Here is a 10,764-nt window from a genome sequence, read left to right on the forward strand (position 1 = left end):
CTTTTTTTTATTACCCCGGCTCTATCACAGACACATTTATTAGCACTGCTTTATTTATTCATCACATGAAGGTTCTTCTCCTCAAAGTAATCATAATATTCATGGTTCATATTTTAATTTAAACTCTTCATATTGTTTGTATCTACAGACACGACAGGTTTAATTTTCTACACGTCGAGCTCAAATATAAATATAGAGAGATAAATATAAATATACGAGAGTTTAAGGTTTCGGAGTTTGTCCATTTTACAAATTCCATTAAAGAAAATCTTTTTTTCAATGTGAACATTGTTTAGAAAGTAAATTATTCTTTTGTATTTTAATTTTTCTCATTCACAATTATTAGTCTTGACAATAACTTAGGGTTAAATACAAACAACGCAAAAAAGTCCTCCAGACGTTCATTTAAAATAAAAGCTTTAAAATCAAGCTTAACAATGTTTTCTTCTCCTCTTGCATCTTTACTCAGTGGATTAGATTCATTAGTCTCTCAGACTCTGGACTTTGGGCCTTTCAGTCATTGATTGAGTTTAAATACAGAAGCCAGTGTTTTTTTTGTATTTATTTTACTCTCTTCTTTAAAGCTTTAATGGACTTTGAAGTTTGTCTTCAATGTAGTTATGATGTTTCAGCAACGTCGGCTTCCTGCCCTAGAATAACTCTCCTTAGGGACGTCCCACGTCAAGATATTCACTCATGTCCAGCAGTTTATCCTCACATCACTGACCTGAGCCATGAAAACATTATTACATTAGAAAGATAGAAACGGTCTTTAATTATAGAATAACTTACTCTTTAAATAATTAAGTCTTTTGTGGTAAAATGTGTTTCCACAAGTTGATCATCTGTGAAGCTGATTACAACTCAAATTAGATTTACAATTCAACTTAAATATTACAAAAAATTGGAAAAAGTGCAGTGTAATATAGTGCGTCTTTTTGTCCTTTTTTGAGTGTTTTATTATAATAATGTAGATGTTGAATGTACTTTGGATTTTTCTTAATACAAAGTCTGTAAATATTTCATTAATGCATTTTTTTATATAATAAAAGGTAAACGTACAATAAATAGTGATGGAGCGAAAAACCGAGCCCTGAGGGACTCCATGAAAAACAGTTTTAAAGAGCGGATATTCTGTTTTCATTATTTACAAGATAGAAAAAAAAAAGTATTGTTCAGGTTTCAGTATCGTAAAACAAATATAATTAAAGTCACATTAACTCTGCTCTCTGACCTCAGACTGAGCCACTTCAGCTTGTGAAAAAATTAAAAGATGTTTTAAAATATATATATATTTTAATTCATGGTTTTAATGAAGGTAAAGTTGAAATTACACATTTATTAATGCAGCATTTTTTTTTAACTTATTCCTGTTCATAAACTGAAAACAAGTGTTTGTTGAAATGAGCTTCATCTAAATATCATAAAAAACATAATTACTAATAAATAAAAAAAATAGTCAGAATAAATAAATTAAATAATTTTTCATGAATTTAACAGCATCTGGAATTACTTTTTTTATTTTTAATTATTGTTTATTTAAGTGACTTAATAAATATGATGCAATTAAAGCAAAATCATTTTTGGATTAACATTGAAACTGTAAATGTCACTGAGTCAAGATTCTGTTTGTGATTCATTTATAAAATATAAATATGAAATATATAAATAAATTCAATTATTAGTTAACAATTGTTATATATTATGAAATTATATTGATATTAAAAACACAGTCATTGTTGCAATTTCTGATATTTTTTTTTATTAATGAGAAGATTTTCGAGATGAAACTGATTTATTTATTTATTTTTATATAAAAGAGGAGCAGACATGAGCAGAAAGCAGTGAGGAGTTTATTAAAGCAGATGTTAATGCAGAGCTCTGTATGTCAGCAGCAGTGACAGCAGGGGGCGCTATGTCACATGTTTATTCAGCAAAATATGTGGAAATTTAAATAGTGTTATATTTCATTCATGTGCTATAGAAATAAAGTTGACCATTCAAAAAATGAAATATAAAAACATAAAATGGAAATAAATATTTAAAAACTTTTCACCAAGAATGAAACATTTAAATGGCGACACATTTTCGATTAAATCTGACTTCTTCGTTGGCCTAACAGGGACTTTAACTTTTGTTAAATCTAAATGATTCTTTATAACTAAAAATAGTCCTTGGACATTAAAAAGTGAAGGAGCAAGAGCACAGCCCTGAGGGACTCCAGGGAAACATTTTAAATTTGACCTAAAATGGAGAGTGTTTTTTTCTGATCCTGATGTTACAGACCCTGCAGCTGCTGTGTGGAGTCTCATTGTGGAGCCTCATTTCCATAGACACTTTGCATGAGCAACTGCATGGTCCAGTGAGACTCTTTATATTCCTCAGAGGTGACTCTTTATATTCCTCAGAGGTGACTCTTTGCTCTGAAGCTCCTTCATGAAGCTCCTCATCTCCAACATGACTTTGGTGTGTGTCCTCGTGTGGACTGTCCTCTGCTGCGTCTTCATCACAGAGTCCAGAGGACAGACAGTGACAGTGAGTCAGGCCCAGACTGTGAGAGCCGCCCTGGGGGCCACCGTGAACATACCGTGTTCTCTCAGTCACAATGTGTATTATCACAGTAGTCATGGTCACCGCTTTCACTGGCACCAACAGAGAGATGGAGAAACTCCTAAAGCTCTTATACGTTTTGCAATAACTTGAGCGTCAGATGTTCCCAGTCGTTTTTCAGGCAGTGGATCTGGGTCCAGCTTCACTCTGACTATCAGTGGAGTTCAGCCTGAAGATCTTACTGTTTATTACTGTCAGGGTGCTCACTATATCAACAGTAAGTGGATGTTCACACAGTGAAAAAGCCTCGTACAAAAACCTCCTCAGCTAAACTGAACTGAAAGTGACTCGCTTCAGTGAACTCACAGCACATGTCACCATGTCATAAAACATATTCAGTCAGAAAACTCCAGCCTGAATATATCAGTTAAAAAAAATCATAACAATAAATGTAAAATACCAAATACATGAAATGATTAAATTATCACTTAAAAATGTTTATTGAAATCAATTTAGTAAATTCTGATAGTTAGTTGAATGCTTTTAAATACTAGACTGAAAATAAGCAACATTAAGAGGCAAAGTACAAGTTTATTAAACACATTTGTAAAGATGAGTCAGGTACTACATTTGTGAACTTTTCCGTATATTGTTGAGAATGAATGTGTCGTGTGTTTTCTCACATGGCACAAGTCGTCTCTCGTCTTTTTATCGTCAATATGTCAGACCTTTTCCACTCCTGCTGAGCTTCAGAGATCTGACGGGATCAGGCAGAGCAAAGGTGGTATGGCCTCCCTGAAGAAAATCCAGAGTAAATGTAATATTTCTGTGTGATCAGATGTTTAGAAAGAGCCTTGTAGTCGGCTCTACAGCAGGTGACAAATGGAGATAAGTATTTATATTTATCTAGGTTCGAGAGCCGGACCACACCTCCTATACGCCTCTTCCGCCTGCCGGCCTATTTAACCTCATACCCTCTATTTATCTCACTTTTCCGAAAATAGTATTCCCATACTTTTCATAATTAAAAGCCTTATACAAGGTTTAAAATGCAAATTTTGTTCACAGCTGGGCTGTTGGGGCTTGTGGATGTTGTGGATGTGAAGTTTTGGAAGAAAATAATTGTGGGCAAGGAAAATTGTGGTCCATTCTCAACAAATTTGATTTCCGCCTAATAAAAACAGAAAAAAAGGAGCAAAACATCTTATTTTTACAGTAAACAAGCAAAGTTGCAACCTAAATTGTAAGTAAATCCTGTCATGAACATTTGGAGCAAAGTTGGTGCCTATTCAACAAAGAATTTTACAGTTTTACAGGCTTAGAATGTAAAAAAATCCAGGCGGAGACCAACTGTGCCATTTTGGCACAGTTTGGCACAGTTTGGCACAAAATTTGAAATATGGAATATCTCAATGAAAATGAAAATTTAGGATGCTTTTACATATTTGGTCATAAAAATGCTATTTTTTCCCCAAAAAAGTAAAGACAAAATTTATATATTTCAGCACACTTTATTTATAAAAACTATATATAGCAAAAACACACACAAATGTAATAAAAAGTAAAATAAAACAAAAAGTTCACCGAGCATCATGCCAGGCGACATAACAGTTTTTTTTGGCTGTCAGACACAGAGGTACCTGACACTTCCTGCAGTACACAGGGGTCTTTACTCGTTTGTCCCCTGCATCAAAGCATCTCTTGCAGTACTTTCTCTGGGCCGTGGCATCCTCCCCATAATACACTGGCATGCAGGTATTTGGCCTTTCCTCAGGGGTCTCCTCAGGGGTCTCCTCAGCATCTGCAAATTGGACCATTTCCACAAGCAGTTTCTCCCGGAACTTCTTTTGTGTGAGTGGTTTTGTCCCATCAGCCTTGAGTTCAACCAGGTCCGTGTGTATTATATGGGCATTTACCACTGCGATGTCCAGGAAGTGGTAAAAGAATGTTTTATACCACTTCATTGTCTTGTGGAGGACAGAGTAGTAGCCAATAAGGGCGTCAGATAAATCAACACCGCCCATCGACTTGTTGTAATCCACCACAGCATCGGGACAGGGCACTTGTGCGGTCTTCCATTGGCCTTGCTCCTTGACCTTTCGCTTGACCGATTTCCCACTGTATGCACCATGAACAGAGGTGCACATCGTGACCTCCCGTTTGTCCATCCACTTCACAAATAGCAGTGGGCCCTCTCGAATCCATCTTATTTCACCCCTCGCTGCTTTCTTTGGGAGGTCATTCAATGTAGTTTTGGGGAAACCAGAACGAGTTTTTCTTATTGTGCCACAGGCACCCGTTTTCTTCTTTGACAAGTCTTTGAACAGGGCTGGACTAGTGTAAAAATTGTCCACAAAAACGGTGTAGCCTGAGCCAAGTACGGGGAGTAACATCAGATCCATGACTGAGGTGTAACTTAGTCCATGTTCGGAAACAGTGTTGCTCTTGCCGGTGTATACAAAAAAGTTCCAAGTATATCCGTTTGTGGAGTCTGCCAGAACGTACAATTTATAACCCCATTTGGTCGGTTTGTCCTTGTGGTACTGTTTCATTCCACTTCGCGCTTTGGATGCAACCATACGCTCATCTATTGAAATGCACTTGTGCGGATGATAAAATGACTGACAAGCTGTTACAATGTCCGTGTAAAGTGGCTTGATTTTGAAAAGCCTGTCGTACTGCGGTGTGCCCTTCTTGCGCTCATTGTCCTCGTCTTCCAGGGGGTTGCTGAGGTGCAGTGACCACATGATGGCTAAAAACCGGTCCCGGGACATTTTGTTCCTTGGGAATGGGAAACCATATGGGAAATCTGTCCTCCAATAATCGTGTCTTGCGGTTGCGCTGACAAGTCCAGTGAACAGCAGTATAGACAGGACAATGTAAAACTCCCTCAAAGTCAATGGAGTCCATTTGTATTTTTTTCCTGCCTCCTTTTGCCTTTCAGCATGAATGTTTGTGTTTCCAATAATTGTTTTCACCGTGGCACTGGCAAAAAACAGCTGGAAAAGCTGCAGGACTGTCCATGAAGCGTCTTTGTCCAAAACAGGCCCTGTGTCTCTCGCTGGAACAAAACGGCGTGGATTGGGTGCAGTGTCCTCCTCATCACGATTTTTCCACCGATCACTAGGAGCAGATACTGTGGCAGCAGGACCTGTTCTCTTCCTCCCCGTCTTGCTCTTGGAGAGTGCCTTTCGGGGCCTGACAGTGGCTTCCTTGGAGGGGGGGGCAGACACACTTTGTGTATTTGAAGGAGCACTGAAAAACAAAAGGCAGACAGTCACTAATTTGCATCTGTATGCAATCAGTTGCAGGCAGCTTTTCCAACGCTTACCTCTGCTCTGCGGACGACAGCCTTTTGGACTTTCTTGACACTGGGGCAGAGGGCGGCTGGTACTCCTCATCCTCATCTTCATCTTCCTCTTCTTCCTCTTCTTCCTCCTCCTCCTCCTCCTCCTCCTCCCCACCACCACTGCTGTGAGAGGAACTCACACCTTGCCCAGTTGAAGGTGTGAATGTGTCTGGAGCCATACTGCAGCAGGAAGACAGACAGTCACTAATTTGCAAACAGTCTATTGTATACTGTAACAACAACAATGTCAATAATCACCTCTGCCTTTTGGACAATACACGTCTCGCCCTTTTGTGCACTGCTCCTTCCTGAGGTGTTGACTGTAGAGATGGCAGACTTTCTTTTCCAGCACTGCAAAATGCACACGTTATAGACAATGACTCATTTGCAATGTGTGAGTTTATGCTAAGTACTACAAAACAAATTAGACCCTCACCTTGTCGAAGCAGCCAGGTCCATCTGCACTCCAGATGGACCTGGCTGTGGTGATAAAGGTCTGCTTGGCACACCAGACTCTTGTTTGCCATCATCATCACTGCTGAGGAATAAATAATACAAAAATATATGTTCAGATATATAATAAATAATAATAATAAATAATAAAATATAAATATAAATAATAACACAAATAGCACTTTACAAATCATGCATGACAAACTAGTACTCCCACAAAATAGCAATACACTTGTCTGTGCATTTTGTTCTGTCAGTAAAATTTATACTAAAAGAAGAAAACAATTACCTCTCATCTGGTGGATACTCGTAATTTGAACCGCTGGCTGGCTCCAACAGGTCGGACTCGTCAGAAGACGAATCATCAAAAGTATGTTCAAACTCCATCTCACCAAGAACAATAGCCCGTGTCTCCTCAGCCGTGTACACCCTCTTTTTCCCTCTAGAAGCCATGGTGTGGTGATAAAATGTGAAAAAATCTGTTCGAAAATACTCTTCTGCCGCTTCCCCGTGCGTCATGCGCTCTGCGCGTAAAGAGTGGACTGAACTGGCCTCTTTACGCAGCCTGCTAACACTGCGAAATTTCAACCAATCACGGACGTCGATATGTCCCCTGAAAGCAGACGTTCGTCTGCACCCAATGAGATCACCCATGCTGTGACGGACAGCAGCTTTGGCGAATTACAGGTGAGCAAACATAGCCACAGCGAGAGCTAGTGTGAGTCACAGTTTTAGCGCGTTGGCTCGCTGTGCCATTTTGACGGGGGCTAGCAGACCCAACATGGCGTCCATGAAACAGTGTTTTCACGGAGAGCACCCGGAGTACAGGCTTGGGAGTAAAAGTTTTACCGCGGACGAAAAACAGCCAAAGTAAGTCAGCAATTGCATGTTTTATTTTCTTTTGCTGGTGGATTTTCTGCAGTTTGATGTGGGCTCTGCTGAAAACGTTTAGTGCTGTGCTAACAAGCTTTACACCTATCGATTCAGTGAGTTGTTAGCTTTCGTTTGCTGTATAGCTTTGTGTGCTGCTGTTCGTATTGTGGGATGTCAGCCCTCAGATATTAGTACTTGGTCAAAAGGTGCGTTCTAGCCATGTGTGTGCTTTATTGCCTGGGGTTTGAGCGGTGTTAGATTGATTTGAGTTTGAAGTGGATACTTTTGTAGAGGCGTCTCTGCTCGACATTTTGACGTATGATAAGCGTGTGTGGGTGGAAGCGGTAGCAAGATACGAGCGTTACATTGTACCACCAGGGGGCTAGCCCCCGCGGGCGGGGGCTATAGGTCTTGTGGAGTTAAGCCCCCCGACTACTAACCTCGTCCTCTCGTTCGGAGTTTCCGGCCCCACCCTCCCTCCCTTCTACTAATATTTTTTTCTGCTATTTCTACAGATAGGGGACGAGAGCCCGTGAGCTTCCCTATCTGAAGCCCCAAAACGACAACGCCAACGTTCTAAAATAAACATCTTTTCATACATCATACCTGAGGTTGTGGTTCTTATGAGCGAATCAGGTAAATGTCATTTCAGAGAATAGGAGTAAAGTTCTTTTGCACCCTGAAGTAGAGCGATGACATCATCACTTTATAGCCCCATGTAGTCGACTTAACCTCGGTGATAATTAAGTGTTTGGAGCAACTATTGAGAAGGCACATAAAAAACAACACATGTCCCAGGGTTAATCCACTATAGTTAGTTTATAAATCAAACAGAACTGTGGATGATGCTGTCTCATTAGCCCAACACACTGTGTTACATCACAGATCGTCACAATATGTCAGGATGTTTTTTTTTGTCGATTATTGAAGTGATTTTAACACAATCATTCCATCTGAAAGTGCTTAGTCTTATTTCCATCTGTAAGTGGATCGATTTCCTGACAGGACGGCCACAGACTGTGAGGGCGGGCAACACTGATTCATCTCCTGTGGTTTTAAACACTGCTGCACCACAAGGATGTTTTCTAACTCCCTTATTGTATAGTCTGTAAACTTCTGACTGTGAGGCAAAACATCCCAGCATATATAAATGTGCAGACGATACTACGATCATAGGTTTGATTTCTGACAACAATGAGCTGCACTATAGGGTTGAGGTTTAGCCCCATATCACATGGCGCAAACAAAACTGTCCTGAATGTGGAAAAAACTAAAGAGCTCATTACAGACTTCGGGAACAGGCCTGTCCAAGTGAACAGCACTCCTGTTGAAATGGTTCATATTTGTCAAACTCTCTTTTGGTCTCTTCACATCAGCTGCAGTTAAAAAAAAGCTCAGCACAGACTCGATTCTTTGTCATGAATCCTGAATTGACTGGACAGTTTTGCTTTGAAATGCAAACGTTTATTACATTGATCCCGAGGTGAAGCTGCTCACATGCTTTGCTACTTATTGCTTTCGTCCTTCTGAGCCTCTGTGACTCTATAATGTGAATTCTGTTAAACTGCTCCTATAAACTAAACTATACGTCTGGGACCAGCAGGAATTTGAAAAGGCATGTGAAAGGTAGAAAAAGCCAAAAATTGGTGCTGACTGTGGACTTGAATCAGGCTCAGACTGTGTGTGCAGTGGCCCGTGTGAAAAGTTAAAAAAGTGTTAAAAATGATCATTGTGGTATTTGGTGTTAATGAACCCAGCGCACTATAACAAGCTCTAATTCCAAAGGTAAATGGGCCTCAGAAGCTACGCAGTTTCTCCTGACGCTCAGGGCGGTTCCTGAACGCAGCTCGCGAGAGACTATTCACACTTTGCACATGAGCGGCTTCATGGTCCAGTCCCGAGAGGTGACCCTGCAGCTGCGAAATTTATGAAAATGGATGAATTTGCCACACCCAAATCAAAATGGCTCCACAGCGCCCCCTCAAAGTTGCCCCTTATTCAAATGAAAACGTCTATTTTTGGGCGTAGGTCCAAACCCTTGGGCACAGTGAAAGGGGACATCAGGACAAACCAAAAACTGACTTGTAGTGCCACGCCCGGACGCACAGGAAGTTGGCCATATTCACTTTCAATTGTGAAACCGTCTGGACTCATCTTATGTTTTAACGAACTAATCCCTGTTTTTTCATCGGAATAACATCACATTTGGCCCAGTGAATCTAGACATAGTGAAATTAAAGACTAAGCCACGTTATTTAAAACTGTTACACCGTCTACTCATAACGCCGCAATGAAGAACGCTCACAGACATAAGCCCACAGAGCTCATATCCAGGTCACTAATGCACCAGCCGAAACTGAACAGAACGCAGCCATTAATGTATAGCCTGCTCTCAGGACAGCGCCCCCTAGCTATACCTTGAAAATTGCAGGTTTGGACGCACAGGAAGTCAGCCCTTTTGCCTTTCAATTGGCTTTTTAAGTGGCTTGTTAAGTAGCTTGTAAAGTGGCTTGTTAAGTGGCTTGTAAAGTGGCTTGTTAAGTGGCTTGTAAAGTGGCTTGTTAAGTGGCTTGTTAAAAAGTGGCTTTTTAAGTGGCTTGTTAAGTGGCTTGTTAAGTGGCTTGTTAAGTGGCCCGCTCATCCTCTGTGAAAATACACAGAGTTATTATTCTGGCAGCATGTTGGCCTCTGTCAGAGCTTCTTCTGAAATTCGTCAATTTTCCCACTTTCCCACCTCAAGTGGAGGAGTTCAAGTATCTCGGGGTCTTGTTCACGAGTGAGGGACGGATGGAGCGTGAGATGGACAGACGGATCGGTGCGGCGTCAGCAGTGATGCGGTCGCTGTATCGGTCTGTCGTGGTGAAGAGGGAGCTGAGTCGGAGGGCAAAGCTCTCGATTTACCGATCGATCTACGTTCCCACCCTCACCTATGGTCATGAGATTTGGGTAATGACCGAAAGGACAAGATCGCGAATACAAGCGGCCGAAATGAGTTTCCTTCGCAGGGTGGCTGGGCGCACCCTCCGAGATCGGGTGAGGAGCTCAGTTACCCGGGAGGAGCTCGGAGTAGAGTCGCTGCTCCTTCACGTCGAAAGGAGCCAGCTGAGGTGGCTAGGGCATCTGTTCCGGATGCCTCCTGGTCGCCTCCTGCGGGAGGTGTTCCAGGCATGTCCTAGTGGGACAAGACCTCGTGGAAGGCGCAGGACACGGTGGTGGGACTATGTCTCCGAGCTGGCCTGGTGTCGCCTCGGGGTCAGAACAGCTGGAGGAGGTGTGTGTGGATCGGGAAGTTTGGGCGTCTCTGCTGAGACTGCTGCCCCCGCGACCCGGCCCCGGATAAAGCGGAAGAAAATGGATGGATGGATTTTATTCACAAAAGCCACAGTTTTAGACTCGTACATATACTACCCCTCTCTCCCAGAAATAATTTTTAATTTGAACGTTTTGGCTCCAAATTCAGTTTTTTTTAACTGTAAAATCACAGGAAGTTCAGTTTGGCTGTTTCCTGTCCGTCTCTCTGTGTGTTCCTTGTACTATAT

At 41.3% G+C, this 10,764-nt stretch overlaps 2 protein-coding genes across 2 annotated transcripts in view; one reads left to right on the top strand and one right to left on the bottom strand.

Moving 5' to 3' along the window:
* LOC306973752 (unconventional myosin-Ig-like) overlaps positions 1-4,207 on the bottom strand; it is a gene marked incomplete at its 3' end in the record, with an annotated part of 481,166 nt that extends 476,959 nt beyond the window's left edge. The window contains exon 1 of the mRNA XM_079570756.1: positions 4,198-4,207. The remainder of the gene's footprint in view (positions 1-4,197) is intronic.
* The window catches only part of LOC306973889 (cell adhesion molecule CEACAM5), a 270,429-nt gene that overhangs the window by 142,369 nt on the left and 117,296 nt on the right, over positions 1-10,764 (top strand). The window lies entirely within an intron of this gene.

The sequence above is a fragment of the Gobius niger genome (genome assembly GCF_951799975.1).
Source record: "Gobius niger genome assembly, chromosome: 14".
NCBI lineage: Eukaryota > Metazoa > Chordata > Actinopteri > Gobiiformes > Gobiidae > Gobius > Gobius niger.